At 39.9% G+C, this 26,653-nt stretch overlaps 1 long non-coding RNA gene across 1 annotated transcript in view; it reads left to right on the top strand.

The window, feature by feature from the left end:
* Window positions 1–26,653, top strand: part of LOC108801858 — a 113,297-nt gene that overhangs the window by 986 nt on the left and 85,658 nt on the right. Inside the window, exon 2 of the long non-coding RNA XR_001942175.1 lies at window positions 8,328–8,417. This is a non-coding gene — a long non-coding RNA (uncharacterized LOC108801858). The remainder of the gene's footprint in view (window positions 1–8,327; window positions 8,418–26,653) is intronic.

Raw genomic sequence — 26,653 nt, 5'->3', positions numbered from 1 at the left:
CCCCCCCCCACCACATGCTGTGGTTGTTTTCTGTTGCGTTCTGCAAAGAAGTAGAGGTCAGAGAAGGAAACCACAAAGCAAAGGTGGGATTTAGAGGCATCTGACACTCCTGAAAGTGTTATATGCTGTAAACACTGGTGAAGGCTGTAGCCCCGGAATGGAGGAGAGATAGCACACGAGCCTCTGGTGAGGTAAGTATAATAGATTTTCTCTTGCAGAGACCTGATGGTTCTAATGCTTTAGAGACCTGATAGGGCCTTTTTAAAGTCTATACTTATGATCATAAGGAGAAAAAACAAAGTAATTGAGAGGTTGAGACAAAAAGACATACAGAACATAGTTGAAACATTTCAATAGCAGTAGGCCTGAAAGTAGTTATTCACACTTGAATGGGCAAATACGTTTGAAAGCAAATAAATATGTTTCTATTTACAATGTAAAATATGATATGAGTATTTTGGTTTTGGTATAGCGGAGAAAAAAAAATGGAAAACTTGCTAGTGACTATAATTTTTTGACAACACAGTGTAGGATTGAGCTTAATCACAAATATCTATAATGCCCACTACCTCTTATTGTTTATGTTTGTTTATTTATTTCTACATTTGTTTTTTGTTGGGGGGGGTGTCTTTATTCCTTATTTCTATATCTTGTGCCTAATGCTCTTCATCATTAACGCCATGTTCCCCAGGTCAAACTTTATAAAACTTTAAAAAAATCAGATATGGCACAGAGGATAAAGGTCAAACATTACATGCCATTGTTAAAGTCCTCATTTTGAGTTTGATAGTTTTAAGCACCAGCAGTTGAAATGTAGAATCATCCTGTACTTAAAGGAAATCTTGGACCAGATTTTGGCTGTCGACTATATTTGAATTTCATGCTATATGATTAGCTACTGCCTGTAGCTACGAGTAAAAGATTTGAGTTACTGATCTTTTAAGGTAGGTGATTGAATTCTGACTAAAAATTAAACCTCAATTAAAGTAAGAAACAGTACTCCTAAATCTAGTTCTAAACATCATGTGGTAATTTGATGTTAGACTTTCCTAACTAAGAATTTTAACTATTCTCTAAACAGGACTAACTAGCATTTAGTTTTCAATCCTTTCTGCCTCCACTACAACCACATAGTCAACTGAAACTTGAAATTATATTTGGAATGCAAGATTTGGGAAACATGTAGAGTGATTACTACAATGCTTTTTCTTGAAAGACTGTTGTGTTGCCTGTTTAAAATGTATGATATTGCATTATGTGCTATGATTTTAAACTTTCTATAGGTTTATATAGTTTGAACCAAAAACAGTTCAATAGCTGTAACATATTTGGACACTTATCTGGCCAGTCTGCTACATAAAGTGTTTTTGTGGCTAAATGAAATGTTTACACTTGCTGGAAACCCATTCATGTAACAACACAGGTCTATGCAACTCACATCTGAAAACAGTTATTGGTTATAAGTTGTGCTCTACTCCAAATACATAATGTTTCACTGAAACAGCAGTAATTGCCTAATTTGCATAGGCACTACAGCCAAGGGTAGGCATTGGTCTTCTCCAAGAGTTTCTGCCTTTTTTCTTGGTTGTGTTTTTCAATTCCTGTAGTAGAAGCAAGGTGTACTACACAAAAGTGCAAGAAATTGAATGAACACCTTCTCAAACTCATTGGAGTACTCCAAGTTTATCACTCAAATAATTTTCCCCATTGTTGAAGGCACACTTGATTTTAAATGGAAGAGTTTGGACATCCCTAAAGTTACCACTAAACTGCCTCTATTATAACATGGCAATGAATACTCCTTTCTGCACCTCTTAAACTTTCCTGGTACAATGGGCTAGACATTTTTGCTCTGCCTTCATTGCTACTACAGGGGATAGGAATTCCAACTCTGCCTTCATTGCTACTGCAGGTGAAATCTGGTATTGCAGCCTGTTCATTCAGCTATAAGCTCTACAATTAGCATTGGCAGATTTCACTTGGAGTCCAAACAAATAAGGGACTCTCTCTGCATCTGTTTACTATTGTAGCCATCCTCTGCTTTACCATGGTTTCAATAATGCAACCTATTTGCGCTTCTGTTTAAGAGTTGTAGAATTATTATGAGCACTTCTCCTTTTAACAAACTAACATTTTTTTCATCACAAATTTTGAGGAAGGAGGAGTAAGTAACCCTTAAGATTGCAATACAGTGAAATATGCTGAGCATTTATGTCAGTAAGGTTCACATGCACGTTGAACCACCAGTTACCTGTCCAATGAGGGGCTGACATCATGACCCTATTATAATGTTTTACCCTTGGACTGCAATTTCTATCCCATTGAACATAAGAGATGGTAGTAAGTAGCAATAGGTTGTGTTGGAGTAAAAGATTAAATTACATACACACAAATACACATACAAATAAATTGATCAATGCAATTTAATTATTTTTCTCAAACCTGATATTACTAGCATATTTTCTTTGCAAACATGCTCATTTGCAAATATATATTTTTTTAATTCTTGCTTAAAGGAGAACTATGAGGTGAGTGAAAATCACTCAACCTCATAGTCCGAGCCGACGTGTGACAATGAAACTGTCACACGTTGGCTCAATAGATCGGGAAGTGAGCGAACGCATACCGTCGCTCGATCATCTCCCTGCAGAGAGTGGTGACTGTCAGTCACCGCTCCCCGCAGGGATTGCCCCGCTCCGATCTTCCAGCACTGACTGGAGGAATGGACCGGGGAGGGGGCGGGCACAGCTGGCTCTGCCTCTAGATAGGCCTCTAGATAACTTCAAGTTGAACATGAATCTAACCCAAACCAAACCTGTTTGCAGTTGAATGGGCAAACAAACTAGCCACAAGCTTGGTCAGTTCGCCCGCACAAAACCTGTGTACAAACAAAAGTCTGTGATTTAGTGGCGGTAAATGACATGACAGATCCCCAGTGGCTTGTAAACAAATATGGTCATGACCACAGGGGCGTATTTACCGCGAGGCAAACAAGGTGTTTGCCTGGAGCGGCACTTTGCAGGGAAGCGGCATTTTTCGCCTTCCTGCAAAGAGGAAAGCTGGCGACGGGCGCACAGGATCAGGCAGCCTCGGTTGCCTAATGTAATAGACTTACCTCCGTGCGTTCCAATGAGGGAGTCTTCCGACGTCCGGCACGCCAAGGAACTTCGCCCCCTCACGCTCGAGCTGTCGGCTCAAAGCCGCGGCTTTGCTAATTGATCGGCATCCTACTGATGTTTGTAGTGGGACGCTGATCAATTCAGTGTCTTACCCTGCCGCACTGTGGACCCCACATATCTCGGTGGATCGAGCTGAACCCTACGGATATCCCCTGCTGCACGAGCTGCCTACCAAACCGCAAGTACCTGTAGTTGGGCATACTGCCACTACTCAGTCTTGTATAACCAGCTAATGTGCACACTGCATTCGGTAATCTTCATCCGGCTGCCACCATATTACCTCTTCAGTATTATCATCAGCATAAGCCTATTGCATTGTCTGCCTCAGCTTAACTTAATGCACCTGATGTGCCCATACGGTCTCTAGTGAACCGAAGGTATCACCTAGAAACGCACCCCGCCTTTGTATAGCCATAAGTTGGGACTATTGTTATGCCTTATCTTCACACGGACAGTATCTATAACCGCTGTGCGCAGCTGCTTCTTGTTGCATGCTCACACTGCTCCACACACAACCTTACAAGCAAAGCCTGCATTTTGCCTTCCTCTACACCTATAGCACATAACAGGCGGATCATCACTTAGTATTGTGAAGTGCTGATCTTCTTGCTTAAACCAGGTTGCTATAGCTATAATAGACTCTAACCCACTGTAGACACTACTGCTCAAACCCTGTGGGTATCTAACTTGCACATCACAGGGGTGGTGTGAACCACGGGCAGTGAGTACTTACCCCTTACACAGGGTATGATGCAAAGCAGTTTCCTCTCCGCCTATCCCCACTATTAGGCATCAGGTTATGGAGCTACAGTCTGATCACCGTCCATAGCACACAGACAGGTCCTCCTACAGATTGGGAACTAGTGAGGCTGCACCTCAGCAATCCGCAGTTGAGATCCACATCAAAAACTTCACTCCAGCGCAGGGTTTTACACCTAATCAGGTGGCTGCAAGTGGGGCCTGTAGTGAGCTGCCGTGTGTAAGAGGAGGCGTGGCCAGGGCCGAGGGAGACGCGGCCCGGCTGGCGGAGGCTGCGGTTGGCTCTAGCAAGATGCTTCAGCGGCTGAAGGAAGAAGTGGCATGTCCTGGAAGCAGGCTGGGGAGCTGCAGGTAAGAGGAGCAGCACGTGTGCAGGGAAAGGGACCCTGCACAGCCCATCATAGACCCTGCACAGCCCACCTGAGAGTCTCTGTGCAGGGTCTATGTTGGGCTCTGTGGGGTCTCCGGTGGGGTTTGCAGGGACTCAGGTGGGCTGTGAAAGGTCTATTGTGGGATGTGCAGGGTCTTTGGCGGTCTCAGCCTGACACCCTGCAGAGCCCACCAGAGATCCTTTTGAGCCCACCTGAGACCCCGTCTTCCCTGCAACACTAAGGCCTCATCGTACACATCCGTGCAGGTCCGGGTGTCTGTGTTCGGACGCAGACAGGATCCATCCTGTCCGCGTACGGACAGTCGCACCCGCACGGATGTGCAGTTCGGGTGAGCATATGGCCGCGTCCTCCCATAGAGAACAGGCTGCTTCGTAAAATTACACGCAGCACCTGTCCTTCCGGGGAACGCTGCACGTATCTGTATGGGCCGACTCTTAAGCAGTGAGAATGAGGCCTAATAGTGCAACCTGTCAGAAGCTGTATCCTGCGACTTGACTGTTTACTCAGAATGTCTTGAGTAGGAAGGGGTGGGACAAATTTACATGGTCGGGGGCAGGGTGCCGAGTTTCGTCTTGCCTAGGGCAGCATGAAACCTAAATACACCGCTGCATGACCATCAATAACAAGATTCATCTCTCATAGACTTTAATGGCATTTGGTGCTAAGCAGGTTTTTTAGGGGGTTTGCCAAACCTTCAGCAAACTGAACTTTGCCTGGTTCACTACTACCAACCAACAAAATCTGTAACAAGGTATTGACACTGCAAATCATTCTGTTATATTTCCACATGGAATATGCTAAAGAACAATCGATGATAAGTTTGCTCAACACTGATATCCACAATGCTTATTTACCAATTAAACCATGTTTAGAGGTTTAAGCACCAGATCTAGTAATACATTTTCTTCAGTTTATAAACTGATTTACACATCTCACTAACTCATGCCTTAAAAATATTCTGCTTAAGGGCCCATTCACAATATTAGGCTGTGTTACAGCATAACAGATGTTAATGCCCATGCAATGTGTTGCTTAATGTACCAAAAAGGATGAATTTAGCATTTTTGACAGTGCAAAACATGTTAGTGCATTTCCATGTAATACAATCTGTCGGCAAGGTGTGTTGAGATGCCATTAAGAATGAATGGTACTTTATTGCACCAATGTGAGTAACACGTTGCCATGCATTGTGGTAACAGGAATGTTACCACAGAGCAATAGTGCAAATGGGCCTGTAAAGAGAAAAATAATTGGAAAATGTGCACAAGAATTGCAGAAGAGGTATGAAATGTCCTCACAAAAACAATATAAAATCCTTGTGGTGGCTGTATTAGTGAAATCACTGTGCTCATCCCTGTACACAGAAACTTATCAACTAGACAATTGCATTTTACATGACTGGATGGATGCTGTAGCATGAATTGCAAATCTGAGTTAAAATCGTTATCCATTAAAATGTGTGTACTACTCCCTGGTAGCTAGAGAGAATAATGATATGCACAATGGATCCTTTAATGCTTTATAATCCATGTAAAATGGATTATTTTGACAATATTGGTCATACATTTATTGATGAATTATATTTGGGTAATACTGTAACCAATTTCTGGCTATGGAAATTACTCAAAACTATTAGTAGTTCTTATGTAAATACATTTTTAAACTGCTGTTTATAAAATCTTGGGAAGGCTAAATAAAGAGGAAACCTGGTGTGTAATCCTTTAATCATGCCATACTGCGTATCACTGTGGATATGGGTATCACTGTGGATATGGGTGTTTTTCCTTTATAATCATGATTTCTATTTTGTGGGAATCTGGTGATCTCAAATACAAAATGATGGTTCAAATGATTAATTACTTATAAACTTATGTTACACTGAGAAATGCCCACAATCATGACATAATAATGAATTTCAAACAAAAATGTTTGTTCATAGCTAGCCAATCAGGAAGCTGGATGATGAGGTAGCATGAAGCCGGCTTCCTGGCCAATCAGGAAGCCGGGTGCCGGGTAATGACTCGCTGTCCAGCTGCCTGATTGGGCAGAGAGCCAGATCCATGCTTCCTCGTCACCTGGTGATGGGTGCACCTAGCAGCAGCACAATGCACCTAGCACACAGTAGCACATGCTTGGTGCGTTGTGCAATAGTGTGCGTTAATCGCACGGTATTGTGCAATTAACGCAGATCTTAGGTGTGAATGGGCCCTCAGGGTCCATCATTAGTACAGAGGCATCATTAGTACAGAGTATGAAAACTATATAAGTACCGCATTTTTCCGTCTATAAGACGCCCCCATGTATAAGACGCCCCCAACTTTTCTTACCCAAAATTCAGAAATCAATATTTTAAATGTTATAATTCATCACACTTACCTCTGAGTCAATCACGTTATGCTCCGACATTAAAGCTCTGGCACTGGCTACACTCTCTTCCCGGGAGCAGCTGACGTCGGGTACAAAAGATTTATGATCGGATTACAGAGACAAGATAACAGTTTTCCTCCAGTCGTGGATCTTTTGTGCCTGGCGTCAGCTGTTGCTGGGGAGAGAGGATTGCAGAGGCAAGATAACAGCATTCTTCCACTCTCCCCAGCAACAGCTGATGTCAGGTACAAAAGATTTATGATTGGAGGAAGACTTGTCTTGTCTCTGCAATCCGAAGTTTCACTCTTGAGACTAGTTTGCAGTGGTATCTGCCTTTTCGGCAGTTTCGCAACCGCGGTTCTCCTCTCGGCCCCCTGTATAAGACGCCACTCTATTTTTGGGTAAACATTTTAATGAAAAAGTAGCGTCTTATACACGGAAAAAAACGGTATATCAAAGATTGGAAAGCAGCATGTGAGGGCACACACAGCTCCTGCATATCTATACTGTAGAGTTACATGAGCTACTTGCTTGTTTCCTGCAGCAGCTACGGGCACATACAAAAAAACAGTTGTTCACACTGTACGGGGAAACACTTTATAACTTTATAAATATGTCCTACCTTTTTAGCTGCTTCTTTGGAGCAGAATTATACATAGGAAGCTATAGGTATTATATATGGGGACAAAAGCAGGGTCATTTTTACATGAATATATAACATCTTAGATATATTTAACCATTTGTTAGGACAGAGAGTCCTACATGTCTGATAATCTGAGATCTGTCAGAACAATGCAGACAGGGTTAAATATGGTAAATATTAACTCCTCATCCCCCTCTATAGTATTTTAGAGAATGGGAAAACTTGAGCTTTAGTAAAATGGTAAGCAACTATTTTTTAACAATAATTAAGTTATGCTATATGAATGAGAATATGTAACAATGTTCTCATTCAATATTAAGTAGGTGTTATCCCAATTTGGCCACAAAAGTGGAAATACACTTTAAATAAATCCTACACTTGTCCATTTAAAATATGTTTTATTGAATTATTTATAGAGGAATACCATTACTTGGACAAATATCAAAAACAACTTTTTTTTTTTGGAAGGGATCTTTATTATGACTATGAATTGGTTACAAAACATTTATTTGGCCAAACATTATATACAGTAACTGCAGTCATTTTTACATTCTTTAACATGTATGGATGTGTGGGTGTGTATGAATGCGTATTTGAAGAATTTTGATGTAGCTAAGAAGTAGTGTTATAGTGAAATAAATAATGTAATGGTGAAGTTATCTGCAGTACTATTTGGTTTACAGATTTGAACAAGGGGACTTATGTACAGTAAGGACCTTTTATTAGTGTGTACTCTTTATTTATTGATGAGACTTCATCATGCCTATAAATTTTGCATTTGCAAATAATTTCCCATTTCTTGCAATCCATACTTAGAAAATTATTTTGTTGGTGTGTTAGTAAATGGGGGCATGTTTGGACTAATCTTCTTAAATCTCTCTTAACCATTTGTTAACCATTGTAAATGTTCCATGAACTGTTGACTTCTAACCTTTCACCTTTCAGATTCTAATTCCTCTAATGTTGTTTTATTAAAACTCTATAAAGGGAACCCAGATAGTGAAAGACTGGCGCTTGCCCGTCAGCGCATCCCCTACCGCCTGGGTCGTGTTGTAGACGAGTGGCTGCTAGACAAAGGTAATTTCTGTGGGGACTGGGAAGTTTGCTTAAAAAATGGCAAAGTGAGAAGGTTAAGAGAATTCTTGAAAGTATCGCTTACTATGTATAGCAGTCACTCATTTTTGTTTATGACTATCCCATTTTACTCCATTTTTATCATACGCTTCTGTATCAAAGATGCTAATCTATCTTAGTATGTACAAAATAAATCCATTAGGGAGTTGGAACAGATGACATTTTGAGTTCATATATTTAAAAACTTTATTTGGAAATACCTAAATCCAGGAAAATACTATATAAAAGAAAAGACACCATATTTAAATTCTTTTGTTATTATAGAAAAAGATTCAGTGTTCCTGGGTGTTCCTGTTGCACTCCCACCACTTTGCATTTATTCATAGTTTTTCTAATAAAAATATTAAATATAAATTACAAATCTAATGCAACAAATTCACCACTCTAGGACATAAAGATGTTTAAGGCAAAGAATTGAAGCATTGCCCCTATATCCTTCATGAAACACAAGGGGCTATCGACAATGGTATTTATACATTGTTCAATAAACAAGAACAAGACAATAAATTAAATTTTCTCTTGTGTTGCCAATGTTAAAACATATTGCAACTATTTAGATAGGTCTAATCCAATAGATGATCCGTGGCCACTAATTGTGCATATATAAAGTGCAAATAAATATTATAATTAATCAATAAATAAGTGACACTTAAATCACTAGATAACCACAATAGTGCAAATGATGCAAAAAGGTGCAAAATAAAGTGTAATTAGTGCATTAAATATACAGGTGAAACTCGAATAATTAGACTATCGTGCAAAGTTCATTTATTTCACTAATGCAACTTAAAAGGTGAAACTAATATATGAGATAGACTCATTACCTGCAAAGCAAGATAGTTCAAGCCGTGATTTGTCATAATTGTGATGATTATGGCTTACAGCTCATGAAAACCCCAAGAACCCCAAATCCACAACCTCAAAAAAGTAGATTATTACATGCAATCAATAAAACAAGGATTGTACATAGAACAATATCGGACCTCTGAAAAGTACAAGCATGCATATGTACTCAGTACTTGGTTTGGGCCCCTTTTGCAGCACTTACTGAAATTACTTTTGCAAGATATTCTAATTATTCGAGTGTCACCTGTATATGAATAAATATATATGTATATGAATATATAAGTGCAATTCCAATTAATTCATACATAAAAAATGATATCCATTAGACATGAATCAAAAAACTTCAATGCCTTATATCATACAGTGCTCAGTCCATGGTTAACAGGTGAAAATATAAAATATAAATAATGTGCAGTATTATATATCCAATTGTGCAATGAAAAAGTCCCAAAAGTGCTTGATGATTTTCCAAACTCGTGTTCCTATCAGGGATCGTGTTTGTGGCATGCAGACACCCCCTCCATCCTCCACTAACCCTCATTGCGGTGAGTGCACACTCACCGCAATGATGCTGTATATTAGCCACAGAAAGCTCACTTTAAGACCACGATGTTTTCTCTAGATGTTTTAACAATGATATTACATAGATCGATCGTTTCCCATAATTAGAAAGAAAAAGCTTCTCATTGTATAGTATATCAAAAACCATTTATTAGGAGAAATTTAAAAACTCACGGTTACAAAACGAAATAACCGGCTGGTGAAGTTCAGCAAAGACAGCCCGCACTTCCGTGTTTGGTATGGTATCCAAAAGGCCAGTCCCTATGCGTTTCGTCACCAGGACGTCCTCAGGGGGATAACGGGTCTATCCGGCCATACCAAACACTTTCTTTTATAGCAGGCTTATTACATCTATATTCACATAAACCACTAGATGTCCTCGTATCTCCGCATACAGCTCTTTTCTTTAAAAACACAGCTATGTAGAGGAGGTAATATTAGCTATCAAATCCCTCAAAACATCTAAATCTCCTGGCCCTGATGGCTTTTCCGCCCTCTACTACAAAAAATTGATACATATCTTAGCCCCTAGACTGGTCGCATTATTTAACTCACTGAGCAATGGTGGCTCAATGCACCCCTCCTCACTAATGGCATATATCTCCATGGTCCCTAAACCAGATAAAGACCACCTAGACCCCAACAACCATCGCCCAATATACCTTCTAAATGTGGACATTAAAATCCTCACAAAAATATTGACTAACCGCTTCAACAAATTCCTACCCACAATCATCCACAGGGACCAGGTGGGATTCATCCCCTCGAGGCAAGCGGGAGACAACATTAGGAAAATTATCCATCTTACCCATGTGCTTAAAACAAGGAATATACATTTTGGAACTATTCTCAGGGGTCTCAGGCTTAGTGGTGAATTGGAAGAAGTCAGAGGCCCTGAACGTTTCCCTAACTCAATCTGCATACGACTGGCTTCGTGAGCACTTCGCGTTCTCCTGGGCCCGACAATCCCTGAAATACCTTGGTGTGAATATCACCCCCACATATGCTACGTTATACACAGCTAATTATATACCACTATTCCAACACCTAAAATATTTAATGACTAGCTGGGAACACCATAAATTGTCATGGTTCGGAAGAGTGGCGGCGGTTAAGATGACTATCCTCCCCAAGTTGTTGTATTTCTTTAGTCTTGCCAATTGCTATATCCTCATTTGCGTTACGATCTCTACAGAAACGAATCCTAACATTTATTTGGCACCCTATGAGACCTAGAGTCTCTAAGTCCACTCTATATAAACATAAAAAAGACGGGGGTATAGGCCCACCCAACATATTACTTTATTATCAAGCATCCCAATTATTACCCCTTATTACGATTCACCGGTCGACTAATATCCCTCTATGGATAATGCTAGAAATCCCAGAATGTTCCCCAACCCCACTCTCAGTCCTACCGTGGCTACCACCTAACGATAGCCCTATTGTGAGGCAAGCTTTAAAAGTGTGGGACTCCCTGAAATATTCAGCAGACTTAATATCTCCCTACCTGCCCCTTCTTCCCCTTCTTTCCCAGCCATTGTTCCTCCCTGCATATACTAATCCGGAACAATTTAAGTGGTGGAGCAACAATGGGTTTACAATACTGAATGACTTCTTTCGCAATACGACTGTCCCCACCTGGTCATACCTTAAAGAACATAAACAAATCCCTGATGCGGAACTATTCCGTTATTTCCAAATAAGGCACTGGGTATCCTCTCTGCAAGACCGGAGAACCCCAAACAGATCACTTACTTGCTTTGAGCATATATGCCTACATTCACCCGATGGGCCCAAACAGGTGTCAATCTTGTACTCCAAACTCAACTCTCTGACGCGCATTAATCTACACTCATATCCTGCCAAATGGGCCTCTGTTCTCAATATAGATTGGACTGAGGAGGATTGGGGCGAGGCCTGGAGAAACATTTCCCGATGCTCCCTTAGTGTCACCAATATGGAGGTGGCATATAAGGTGATGTTTCGCTGGTACCTTGTCCGTACTCGTTTGGCCAAAATATTCCCTACCTCATCCGCTGTCTGCTTCCGTGGGTGCACCCTCCCTGGAGACATGCTCCACATTTGGTGGACCTGTCCGTTCGCCTCCCGCTTCTGGACTAAAATTTATCGTCTACTGTCCCGCCTATTTCACACCCGTATTCCTAAGAATCCCGTACATGCCCTATTACACGCCACAATACCTGGTGTAACTACTCCCAAGGCTCCTTAGCACATCAGACCTTTCTAGCGGCCAAATTGACTCTAGCAGGTAACTGGAAAAAGCAAATCATCCCATACCGCAAATTTACCCTTAGGTTGGACAACATCATGACCAATGAAAGATTATCCAGTATCCTAACAGATACCCACGCTAAATTTTTGAAGGTTTGGGAGCCTTGGGTGTTACAACAACATCCTGAATTAGATGTGGAAACCCTTAGACATCTATAGGAGGATTCTTGTGGGGCGAGGTAAATGCCCCCCTAACGGAGACAGGCAGCGGAACCATTGAACCGACTTCACAATGCAACCAATAAAACGCCAAACCGATGGATTTACTACCCACCCCACCCTTTCCCCCTTCTATTCCTCCCTCCTTCAAAATATTTTCGTTTCTATACTCTTTATTTGCAGTAGACAGCCATGTAGCATGTATAACCAATTTGTACTTTTTTACTCAACCTAACTATGTGAAAACCATATCTACTGAACCCTATGTGTACTGTCTACACTATTTATGGAAATTTAATCAAAATTTTGTTACAAAAAAAAACACAGCTATGTAGATAGAACTATATTTCAGACGACACCACTAGATGTCCTTGTATCTATATATAGGAATACATAGCCCTTTTCTTTAAAAATGCAGCTATGTAAGTAAAACTGTCTAAAAGACCACTACATGTCTCCCTTGCCTTCATAATAAGAAGTCCATTTTACTGGGACAGATGTATTAATTCTATACAGGTATCCATTCTACTGGGACAGATGTATTATTTCTATATGGATATTAATCTCCTCCTAAGGGAATTTAGATGCATCTATTTACATATGAAGAAAATAAAATCACATAATATAAATTACAAAGATCTTATTTACTGCTTAAAAAACAATTTAAATCAAACTCGATATTAAGCCCTTTTGGGGCCATGTGATATAACACGAATATCCATTTTGATTCATTTTGAGAGACCTTCTGGGTGAGGTTAGTACCCCTGCAATGTTTTTCAACCCTATCTATCTCCACAATTTTTAAATGTTTCGGATCACAATTATGGTAAATTCTAAAATGTCTAAAATACGAGGACATCTGGTGGTTTATCTGAATATAGATGCAATAAGCCTGCTATAAAAGAAAGTGTTTGGTATGGCCGGATAGACCCGTTATCCCCCTGAGGACGTCCTGGTGATGAAACGAGTAGGGGCGGGCCTTTTGGATACCATACCAAACACGGAAGTGTGGGCTGTCTTTGCTGAACTTCACCGGCTGGTTATTTCGTTTTGTAACCGTGAGTTTTTAAATTTCTACTAATAAATGGTTTTTGATATACTACACAATGAGGAGCTTTTTCTTTCTAATTATGGGAAACGATCGATCTATGGAATATCATTGTTAAAACATCTAGAGAAAACGCTGGGACATCGTGGTCTAATAGTGAGCTTTCTGTGGCTAATATACAGCATCATTGCGGTGAGTGTGCACTCACCGCAATGAGGGTTAGTGGAGGATGGAGGGGGGTGTCTGCATGCCACAAACACGATCCCTGATAGAACACGAGTTTGGAAAATCATCAAGCACTTTTGGGCCTTTTTCATTGCATAATTGGATATAGAATCCTGCACATTATTTATATTTTATATTTTCACCTGTTAACCATGGACTGAGCACTGTGGGTATGATATAAGGCATTGAAGTTTTTTGATTCATGTCTAATGGATATCATTTTTTATGTATGAATTAATTGGAATTGCACTTATATATTCGTATACATATATATTTAATGCACTAATTGCACTTTCTTTTGCACCTTTTTGCATCATTTGCACTATTGTGGTTACCTAGTGATTTAAGTGTCACTTATTTATTGATCTTGTGGAGTGGTGGCTTAATCCACATGCGCACTGGATTCTGATGAGCTGACGTCACAGCTAACATTTGTATCAGATTTTTCTAGAGTGTTTACAGCGCAATAACGATTCGATTTTACTACCATGGGTGGTGCACCTACTGTGGTAAATTCTGATAGTTTTTCCTGCCCATGCGCTGTAAAGACTAGGGACAAATCTGATGGCTACCAATATTAGCTGTGATGTTAGCCAATCAGACTGCAGTGCGCATGCACAGTAAACCGCTTTTCATTAACGTAGCTGATCTCGCGTCAGAAGTGACTCACAAATTCTGATCAGTGAAGCAGAGCCTTGGCACTACCTCACTGATCACAGGAACGTTCCCCAGGAGCCTCCACCCTTCTCTGAATCAGAGTATTTTGATTTGGATCTTTTATGAAGGTTCAGACAGCTCCTAAGCTTCAGCTCACTTGCTTGTGAGCAGACTCGTCAAGTGAACCGAAGAATCGATTCATGAATCGGTTCATTTGAATGAACCGTTCCGAATTATCCTGATTCATTTAAAAGATCCGAACTTCCCATCTCTACTTCTCTGCCACCACTCTGCTGAACTCCAAAAAGACAGAGTTACTCCTTTGTAGTCAACAAGAACTAAGCTGATTTAGGTGGGTGGAACAGTGCTTCTCAACCCCTGATATAGCAATCAAAGTGATCTTTCACATTAAGGGTGAAACTGTTAAATATAGTGAGTGAGCAGGTTTATAAATTAACAGGGTTATTCACAATATGGTGAAAAGTTTGGAGAAGGCAAGAAGAATTGAACAATCTAGGCCAAAAGAGAATTAAATAAAAGAAATCACCGTAGGAATGCATAGCTAGATTCCTATTGGCTATTTCACTTTGCAATAGCAAACTAGCTGTTGCACCCGCCGATGGAGAACTTCAGGTACCCTCTAGTGATTGACAGCAGCAGAGGGCCTGTGCAACAGTTAGTTTGCTATTGGCTATTGCAAATTGAAATAGCCTATAGGAATCTAGCTATGCATTCCTATGATGATTTTTCTTTTTTTTGTTCTGACGGCAGCCAACGGCTCCGATGTCAGAAAAAAAAAACAGAGCAGGGAAAGGTTTACTCTGCTCGATCGAGCAGAGTAAACCTTTCCCGGAGAAAGTGTTTCTCTCCCGGGCGGCCGGGAGCTGCTATCTAATAGCGGGAGACTCCTGGAGTGCCCGGGAGAGTTGGGCTGTCTGGAGATCAGTGTCCCTGGTTACCTGGTAACCAGGGACGCTGATCTGTCTGTGCAAGTGGCCGGAGCCAGCCGTGAGATGATGGCTGGCTCCGCCCAGCAGTCAGCAGCAGGCTGTCGGCCAGCCAATGGCCGCCTTTAGTCCAGCTTCAGCTTTCACCTTGGCTCAGCCGAGCCGAAGCATATGCCTTTGGCTCGACTGAGCCGCTCGGCCGACTTCGGGAGCTGTAGGGCTATAGTGAATAGCCCATACAGCAGCCCTTCGGTTCTACTGAACCAAAGGGGTCCTGGGGCCGAAGCTAGCCGAAGGAGCAGCCGAAGCTATGGATAGATCCTTCGGCAGCTTAGTGAATAGACCCCTATATTGCCAAAAGTATTAGGACGCCTGCCTTTACAAGCACATGAACTTTAATGGCATCTCAGTCTTAGTCTGTAGGGTTCAATATTGAGTTGGCCCACCCTTTGCAGCTATAACAGCTTCGACTCTTCTGAGAAGGCTGCCCACAAGGTTTCGGAGTGTGTCTATGAGAATGTTTGACCATTCTTCCAGAAGCGCATTTGTGAGGTCAGGTACTGATGTTGGACAAGAAGGCCGGGCTCGCAGTCTCCGCTCTAATTCATCCCAAAGTTGTTCTATCGGGTTAAGGTCAGGATTCTGGGCAGGCCAGTCAAGTTCCTCCACCCCAAACTTGCTCATCCATGTCTTTTAAGGACCTTGCTTTGTGCACTGGTCCAAAATGTCTTGGTATGCTGATGCCTTACGAGTTCTCTTCACTGGAACTAAGGGACCAAGCCCAGCCCCTGAAAAAACAACCACACACCATAATCCCCCCTCTACCAAACTTTACACTCGACACAACGCAGTCAGGCAAGTACAGTACTGCTGGCAACCGCCAAACCCAGACATGTCCAGATTGCCAGACAGAGAAGCGTGATTGGTCACTCCAGAAAACACGTCTCCACTTCTTTAGAGTCCAGTGGCGGCATGCTTCACACAACTGCATCTGTTTCTTTGCATTGCACTTGGTGATGAAGGCTTGGATGCAGCTGCTCGGCCATGGAAACAAATTCCATGAAGCTCTCTACACACTGTCATTGTGCCAATTTGAAGGCCACACGAAGTTTGGAGGTCTGTAGCTATTGACTCTGGACACAGTTGGTGACTTCTGCGCACTGTGCGCTTCAGCATGCGCTGACCCCACTCTGTCATTTTATGTGGCCTACCACTTCATGGCTGAGTTGCTGTTGTTCCCAGTTGCTTCCACTTTGTTATAATACCACTAACTGTTGACCGTGGAATATTTAGTAGCAAGGAAATTTCACAGAGCACCTGAATCCAATGATTTGGAGGGGTGTCCCAATACTTTTGGCAATATAGTGTATATATGCAATTGCACATGTTATCTGATAGTAAATGCTTGTAATTTAGAGTCTTACATGCAGAAATTTGCTACCATAAAAGACAGAGGACTGCACATACATAGCACCTAATGGGCTAGGGTCATAAAACTAAATATGCAATTCCTTACAAAAATAAAAAATAAAATGCAAACTGAGCTCTGTTTACTTGTTGCAAATATCCTTTTTGTGAAGTCAGCATTGTTACGTAACATCAGAGTTCCTCTTAACAGCACTGGGATACTACTCCCATTGCATAGAGATCGGCAAAATAATCAATTTTATAGTCATTCAGTAGCCACAGAATTTTTTTTGGTTTCCTTATCATTTTTCATTATAGTTATGCATTTTATGCAGTGTCAGAGTACAGTTTAAAAAATGGTGAAAACTGACAGTTTGCTGGAAAATTGGTAATATGCAAAACAAAAATTGCAAACATTACAGCATGTAAAAAAAAAATCTGCAGCTTACCACCATTGAAAATATGGTATATATAACTAGTATACTGTATAACAAGAGGTCTAAAGTGGCATCAATGATCATTAAGATTTACAGCAAAAGCTTTTTACAAACTGACAGAATCTATCCACAAAATAGATTTGGATGAATTGTATACCATTGCTGAAATATGGTGACTATGGGTAGAACAATTTCCCATTTCAACTTTTTAGAAATAGGTTCAATTGCTGTTTTTTACTGTATAAAAGTATGTTCATCCATTTGGCTCAGGAAATATTTACATGTCCTGGTTTTTTTTATAACTAAAAGAGCAACATACATAGTACAAGAATACATACCAAAGAAAAAGAGGGATTTTTAGGTGTGAAACTGACTCAAAGTAAACATCAAATGTTACAGTTAAAATCCATTATTACTTTATATATCCATTATTACTAATATATATTTTTTAAATGGGTTTGATCACATGTAGTTCACCATAACATGTACTGATGAGATATCCAATGAAAGAGAGATAATAATAAATAAAATATAAATTAAATCTAGGGCTGCAGCTAACGATTATTTTCATAATCGATTAGTTAGCCGATTATTAAGTTCGATTAATCGGATTTTTTAAAAAAAGGCTCCAGTGATGGACTACTAGTTTGTATTGAGATTGTAGTCTTATCACGTTGATGGTGGAATGGAGTGCAGCGAAGGAGAGGACGGGTATGATGGTGGAATGGGGTGCAGGGAAGGAGAGGACGGGTATGATAGTGGATTGGGGTGCAGGAATGGAGAGGATGGGTATGATGGTGGAATGGGATATCCGGCTCGTCCCCAGCCATAGTCTCCATCCCCCGGCTGACACCCGTCGCGCTCACATCCCGGCACCCCTCATGTGATCGGCCCGGCTAGATGTGAGGAGCGCCGGGATTGGAGGAGAGCCGGGAGCTGGGCCGCCGCGGCGTGTGTGTTCGGTGGCGTGCGCTGCGTGTGGGGCTTGAGTGTGGAGCCGCGAACAGGCAAGGTAATAGATAGCCGAATAATCGACGATCGAAAACGTTGGTAATGTTTACGATCGTCGATTTTAATCGACTAAATCGAATCGTTGTTGCAGCTCTAATTAAATCTATATCTACAAATTTCTCTTGAAACACATATAATATTGTAATATTTGCACATATAACTGATTGTCTAATGGGTTTCCTAGAACATTTTCTTACATTGCCACTTTTTCACAGATGTATGTGCAGAATATAAGATGTATCTTATGGGAGAAACAAAAAAATTACATAACTTACAAAATATACAGGGTATAATACCCCAAATATGTTGTAAGACACCATCAAATGTATTATAACATTTTGAGAAATTACACTATTAAAGCATGAATACAGAACCCTTAAGTCATCATAAAAACATACATATATTTTTCTGATGCCCTGTATCAAGGTGTATTCTCTCAGGCCCAAACAATTTGCAGTGACAAGCCAGGAGAAAATATGAAAAAATAGCCCTTATTTACTGTCCAAGATGTAATGACATCATGGCCATGGCTGGAAGTGACATAGGCATAAACCAGAAGTGCCATGATGCACTTCTGGGTGCACTGCATATTGAAGCACATAGTAGATCCTCCCCAGACTGGTAAGCCCGGATCATTCCTCCCATTTATGTGCTCCTATAGGTGAGATAAGGAAGGGGACAGGCTGATAAATAAGGGCCAGATGGATAGAAAATCAAGAAAGCAGTAATCGTAGAATGGTCCAGGTGACCATGGCCAGGAGGGAAAAAACATTACATGCTTGCTTACTTGCCGCACATTGTGTACAGCCAGAAAGTTGAACCTGCACAGAGAATCATTACAAGACATGATTACCAAAATTATATGCACTGCAAATTTAAGTAAACCATATTTAAAAAAAGAATAAAAACCAAGATTCAAAACAAAGATATCAATGAAATATCAAAAAAACGAAATATTAATAAACACCAAACTTTCATTCACAAGAAAGGAGCAAAACTTTTTGTCATTAGGGACTGCAAAAATAGTAGCATGAAGTATAATCCACCTACATTCTGATCGCAATTAATGGTCTTCACCTCTAGTTGGTAAGGAAACATGGTCTAAGGCTATAAATCTAGCCTTGAGGGTTCATACCCATGATGTGCAGCAAATTGATGGCCAATTGGGGAGTGCTGGTCACCATCTTTCATATCTCTCAAATATTCTCCTTCTCAAATCTCATTTTATTTAAAAAAATGTTTTGGGACAAATATTTCCTAAATTAGGTCTAAATTCTCTAGTTGTTAGTATATAACTGCAATGGTTTCAAGACCCACATTTAAAGGTTTCTTTAATAGAAGGAATACGGTATAAGTACATCCATAAATATCTTAATGGCTATGTACTATGACATCTTTCAAGGAATACGCTCTTCTGAATGTTGTCTCTGGATATTCTGAAAGAAACTGACAAAAGTCAGGTCATTTTAAAGTGGGTTCCAATGTTTAGAGTTGATATGTCTAATGTTTTATGCTGTTTGTTATATCTTGTAATCAGTGTAATTGTTGAATTATCATTGTCCTTAAAAGTCTGGTAAGTTTTTAAAAATAAGGTCCTCCCTATCCAACGTTTTGTTGTGTCATTTTTAGCACTCCGTTGCTGTAACCTTTTTGTTTAAGTTTTGGGGAATTTCTGAAAGTAGAACATCCTGTAGAACATGCATTCTATGTGCTACCCAAAATTTAGAAAAATATAGAAAATCCACCCGGATGATCCATATTATCAGGGATCAGCTCAAATATGGAAATTACACATAGATTTAAGTAGATAAACATCAAAGACCCCCATACAGAGAGATGTTACATAGTATTTGAGGTTGAATAAAGACATAAGTCCATCAAGTCCAACCTATTGTGTGTGTATGTTGCTTGTGTACACAAGATACTTTATAGTTCCATAATCAACCAAAGGGCTTACATGTACCAACAGATATCATTCTGTTAGCGACTGATAGCGACTGATATCAAGGCTATATTCAACCCATACCCCGTAATAGAGGCATTACCACAATAGGTTCATTTTTAGAACACATGGCAACATCAGAACAAATTAATTCCTTATCAATTTGCTAGCTTTTATCTTGAAACATAATATTTGTTTTTACAGGCTCCCACTACCTCAGGTGAAGGGTGTTGTGATAGGGGAACATTTGTGCCCCATCATATACCAGTCTCTACCTGGGGGGTGGGGGAATGTGCTTTTTTTATTTGGACTTGTCAACACACCTGTGCCATGTTTTAAAGCGGCACAAGTACATTTAATAAATGCTTGTCATTTGAATGGGAGATCATCCTTACTTAAAGAATTTGAGGTTAAGTTGAACAATAATGAATTCATTTGACCTTCACTGTTATGTGAATCGAGAAATAAATATGATGTTACATCCCTCTATTGTAAAGAAATGGCCACAAATAGCATGTTCCATGCCTCTGGTACCCTCCCTTTATATCATATTAGATCAGTTCCGTATGGTCAACATTTAAGACTTCAATGAAACTGTTCCTAGGAACATGATTTTAAGTTGGAGGCTGATAAACTACACAAAGGGGTTACAGCACCAGAGTGCTAACAACGGTACATTTACAGGCCAAAACACAGGATAGAAAGAACCCAATCTTTAAAAACAAAGTAGATCATAAAGAAAATGATAATTCAACAATTACACAAATTACCAGAAATACCAAACAATATCAGACATATTATCTCTTTAAAACGGGTATCTCTTTAAATATGACACCATTTATGTTGGCTTCTTAACGAATATCCAGAGAAGAGCTTGTTTATTGAAAAGGGCCTTATTATGTAGCCATTTGGACATCTAAGGACGCACCTATATACCTTCTATTAAAGGAACCTTTAAATCGTGAGTCTTGCAATCATTGCAGTTATATATTAACAACTAAAGAATTTAGACTACCTAATGGGGAACTATTTGTCCCCAAACATTTTGTTAATTTCTTTATGGTGGGGGTGGTATATTTGATGATATGCGTATGTAATTCAATCTATGTAGGAAAAACAAAACAAGAGTTGAGAAACGGAACATATGATCATTAAACAGAACAGAACATCAAGACATTAAAGATGGGGACTTGTGCTCCTCAATTATGTGTCACTTTGATGTATAGTTTTAGACCAGAGATAACTAAATGGCAAACCATAGTCCAGACATGGACCAAGTGGCAGTTTTGTCCAGACTTCAATCGCACACCTGCACTGGGTTATGGTTGGTTGACATTGAATGTGCAGGCCCCCCTCTTCCTCAGTCATTGGATGCTATGACCACCGGTGTCCTAATAATCAATGACATCATGTATCCTCCTCCTCTGCAGTCATTGGTTGCTGGGACTCCTCCGCCTGCTCTGACTCCCTTTGCCTACTGTATGTGGGTACAATAATGTAAAGGGGTTCTTTGAAGGGGACAGCTGATGTAAGGGGGCACTCTGATGGGAACAACTAATCATTAGTTGTCCCCATAACTGTGATGGCAACACTTAATATTTAGTTGTCCCCATCAGAGTGATTACATTAACTACAAAAGTAAGGCACACTGTGATGTGGACAGCCAATGTAAGGGGGCACTCTGATGGTGACAACTAATTATTATTTGTCCTCATTGGAGCACCCCCTTACATTAGTTCCCCCCAGCAGAGTGCCCATGCAATGCGGGAGTTTAGTGGGAGATAAATAAAGAGGGGCTGCATTTTGCCCTTCTCTTTTTGCCTGGGACACAGTGTTGGTAGGGTGATGTTCCACCTTTCATCAGGGGACGCTGCCTAAAGGGCCATTTTACATTCTGGATTTATTGGTACAGGGTAAATTTGGGGGCATTTGTCACCGGACTCCTCCCCCCTTCCCCAAGTGGCTCCATCGGCTAACGAAGGGAAGGGGGGAGGAGTCCGGTGAAATGTGCCCATGGAAATTTACGTTGCAATCAGGTCCTTACATGAAATGATATGCTGCTGCTACTTCAAATATTAAGCCAATACTTATGTTTAAATCACCTTGCCTGATTGAACCCATTTTTGTCTTTTAAAATATTTGTGAGCTCTATTTTTACTGTAATAATTAATTTTAACTGTAATATTTTGATATTTACATTGTCGGTTGCACACCTAAAAATCCCTTTTTTTCTTTGGTTCATATGTTTTTGTATATTTTTGGGATGTGTGAGAAGTGATGTAATATTTCCACCAATCAGTTTTTCTCTTTACTATTGTATTATTTCAAAATACAAAGTCTGTTAATCCACAGTATCCAAAATTACTGATTGTCTTCATTCTCCATATGTTTATAAACTAAAAAGTGAAAACTTGTTTTTTGTCTTGGGTACTTTACCCAGTACATGTCACTTTTTCTTTCTGCAAGACCAATATAAGGAAACCTGTAAGAGATATGTTGAGGCTGCCACTACAAATCTTCTAGAATCTTGCTAGTTTCTTGCCTGTAATTGACTGCAATAGTTCTGAGCCACTGACCCAGAACAAGAATGTAGATTAGAAAGTCAGAATTAATTCAAAAGTAATGATCTGCATTTTTCTTCTCGTTCAGTAACCCAGAAATGATTTAATCTGATGGATATCAGCATGACAGCCAGCCAACTAGAATTTCAGCAAAAGTCACCAATGGCAGCTTCCATAATCATTCAGTAAAGGTTTCCTTTAACCCCTTCACGACTGGAGACGTACACTGTAGGTCTCCATCGTGAAGTGCCCAAATGACTGCTCACATACACTGTATGTGAGCAGCTATTCAGGGTTTTGAAATGCCGTTAACCGCTGAGAATCAACTGTTACCTTTCATTAATGGATGCCTCAGTAATACATTCTTCAGCCAGAAATATGTAACAATGTATTTCTTTTGCTGAAATGTATCAGATTTCTGATTGTCTGAGAATGATTAGAAGCCTAGTGAGATCTAATCCTGTCATGCTGTCAGTATCAGTCACTAAGGTTATTATTGGCTGTTCCTAAGTTTGGAGCAGCTTAATAATAGCCCATTTTTTTTAAAGGTATTAAATTAGCAAGCAGTCAGCACTGCTTGATATAATTGACAAAATAAGTGTCAAATTTTTTTTTTTTAATTTAACCCCCTCATGACAGCATTGCTCAAAGTATGTTGCTGTCCCTAAGTGTGACAGTTAGTGACACTTAATGACATTGATATTGTAGGCCACCTAACCTAACCATTATTAGTTTTTAGAGAAAAAAAATACAATGTTAGCTTTTAGTTTTAGACTGAAAAGTACAGAAACATTTCTGAAATCCTAGGCATGTGAGGTGTTTCCAAAAAAAGGACAAATGAATTATTATTTTTTAGCTGTGCTATCTAAAAAAATCAAAACTGGGGAAAAAGTGTTTTCTTTACTTACTTACTGGTGTTGGTCATACAAGTGAGGCGTTAGGGCTATATATTAATATCATATAGGTGTGCCTATCTTTCCACTAAAAAACAATATACTGTAAAATATGTGTGGGTGCACTTAGTGAGAAAGTATATTACTGATGTGGAAGAATCACACAGCAAAAATGTAAAAAGTGCTTCAGTCATTTACGAACTGAAAAAAAGCTCAGTCATGAAGGGGTTTAAGTAGATGTTGGACCAAAAAAATGCAGTACATCTCTGCAATACATGCACATTTCCCTATGTTTTCTCCCTTTAGAGACCATGCAAGTGCAGAAAAAAACTGCTGATCTCCAGCACACAACACACAGACCCAACCCTGTGTGACAATACAGCATTTTTGTGAACTAATTGGTGTCAGTCCTGCACAGTTTTCTTTAACCACTTGAAGATCAAGGTGTTACTCCCCCTTCTTGTCCAGGCTATTTTTTAGTATTCAGCGTAGCAGTACTGTGACTGACATTTATTCAGTCTTGCAACGCTGTACTGAAATTAATTTTATGTAATTTTGTGTGGGACAGTTAGAGCTTTCTTTTGGTGGTATTTAATCACCACTGGGGTTTTTATTTCTTACTAGAAAAAAGTACTGACAATTTTGAAAAAAAAATGTTTTCCCTATGTTATTTTATAAAACATTTATTATTACTTAAAATTTTGGTAAAATATAAAAGATGAGGTCAAATAGACACCAAAAATGTCAAGCTTTAAAATTGTGTGAACCCATGAAATCGCAAAAAGCTACCATACCTAAAATTGGCCATAGGCAGCGGTTAAAAAGCTTTTACCACTCATGAGTTCAGTGTAACAGTGATTAATGACTCTAGAATTATTGCTTGCCCCCACTAACGTCCGCGGTGATATGTGTGGTATAATCGTTGTTTTTGCACGTAGGTGCACCCGACGCATATTTACGTTTATATGTGCGTGCACGCAGGGGTGAAGGACTTAAACATTTTTTATTTTTGTTACTTTCTTTTATCCGTGACTATTTTTTTTTTTTACACTTAACTTTATTACTATCACAAAGGGGGCTAAGAATCCCCCTATGTGATAGCAAATATACAATGACATGTCCTCTTTATGGAGACATCAGGGGTCTCTAAGACCTAGGGACACCCAAAGAAGCTGATGAAACCGAGATCTGCTTCACCAGCTTTTTCTCTTGATATAGCAGCCAGGGACATGACAGCTGAAGGCGGAAGTTATGTAATCCACATCTGCCTTTAGAGAATGGATGAGTGCTGATATATCCTCCGTTTTCAGTGTAAGCAGCCGATGTGCCAGTCTCGGGCCTGCACGGGGGACAGCGGAGGCTGGGATATCCAGGCAGCGGCGTGGAGGGGGGGGCATCGCGACGGAGGGGGGGGGCGCACACTGTTTGGCACCATACAGGCAATCGGGCAGCTGCAGAGTCACTTGAATGCTTGCATGGAACAGTACTGGCTGTTTAAAACTTTTGCGGATTCTGCTCACGCGCTAGGGTAAGCGCTCGAGCAGAAAAAAACAAAAAACGTACATATATACATCTGCCTGCTGGAAGGAGCTTGCCGTCTGTCCATTTATTTACAGTGGGCGGACGGCAAGCGGTTAACTAATCTTCTCAGACCCTCCACCTATTCTATTCTCTACAACACAGACACTAATTATTATGCAGTTTAATATAAGAACAAGGTAACAAAAAGTGTGCACATGACACAGGACAGTTAGGAATTTCTGACATGATCAATGGGTATTTTTTTCACTTATCGATCATTTAAAAACACAACTATTTCAATTATATATTTGACAGACCAAAAGGTAGCGAAGAACAGAAGTTATTTGTTATGGTTGACATGTGTAAGCTTTAAGTCAGCTTTTTTTTTTTTTTGTACTTTTCAAAGTATTTTATTGGTTTTTAACAATTTTTACAAAGAAGTAAAAAGATGTAACATTGGTACATAAGCGTTTACATAGACATATGCATACATTAAGGTCATATGCATGTGCATTCAAAAGTGTAATAAAACTAAACTAACAGTCCTGGGACAGCCCCTGTGGGAACCGATCAGTCGAAATGGTATTGTATAGACGTAACAATTCAAGTCAGCTTTAATGTAACACTTATAGACAGTTAAAGAAAATGAAGGACAAGAATATAATATTTTGCAGGACATCCTATACATCACTTTTTTTATAACCATTAAAAAACCCTGAAACTACAGTGCTTGAATGTTTTTGTATCATTGAGATTCTAATACACAAGTTTTATACTCGACACTTTAGTCTCTGTTTAACATTATATATTTAAAACCTACGGGAAGGGAAAGAATAAGAAATATCCTCAAATTATGTAATATTTTATTGTTGCTATGTGCTAAAAAAATAAGAGCTGCACCCCAAAAGGTGGTCACATTTATTTCCTCCAGTATGCTTAAGATAAAACATTATTTAGTGATATAAACTTTGCAAATATGTCTTAGTCTATTGATGAAATGACATGTTTGCTGTCTAGGACAATTTTAAACAGAGCTTTGGGTAAACATTTTATAACCCTTTTAGTGGGGCTACCGCTTGTGCTTGTTTTTGTCTAAATTAAAAAATAACAAAGTTATACTCACGGCTTGCTCTTAGACGGGTCCCTTCCACCTGCTTCCTTCTCCGATGCAGTGATGGCATGTCCCTCAGCGTCCTCACATCCAACACACAGTGTATTGGATGTGATGACTCACTGGACCTTAGACAGCTGCAGCAGAGGGGGGCGAGGCGGAAGCAACTGGTCTAAGAGCAAGCCAGCTTGGAGGATCAGGTGAGTAAAACTTTGTTATTTTTGAACATAGACAAAAACAAGCATTTCAGTGCCAGAGTAGCCCCACTGCAAGGGTTAAGAAAACTTTTACCCAGAGTTCTGCTTTTAACTATATTATGAAGATTTAGCAAAAAGAAAAAAAACCATATACCTTTGCTGTGACGTTATAGTAATAATATATAAATCCATGAATGGTAATATATAAAATATAATTTAACCCCAGCAACGTACAGTGTACGTCACTGGCATCAGGGGTGTTTATACAGACTCTGTTTAAACTTGTAAAGCCAACTGTCAGCTTTACAGTAGTAGCGATTCTGGTGGCTCAGCTCCCGCCAGATCGCTTCTACGGGCCAGT

This window comes from Nanorana parkeri, unplaced genomic scaffold (assembly GCF_000935625.1).
Source record: "Nanorana parkeri isolate BGI_ZX_2015 unplaced genomic scaffold, ASM93562v1 scaffold2534, whole genome shotgun sequence".
Classification (NCBI taxonomy): domain Eukaryota; kingdom Metazoa; phylum Chordata; class Amphibia; order Anura; family Dicroglossidae; genus Nanorana; species Nanorana parkeri.
Note: the sequence above shows the minus strand (reverse complement) of the source record. Positions and strands in the feature narration are given on the sequence as shown.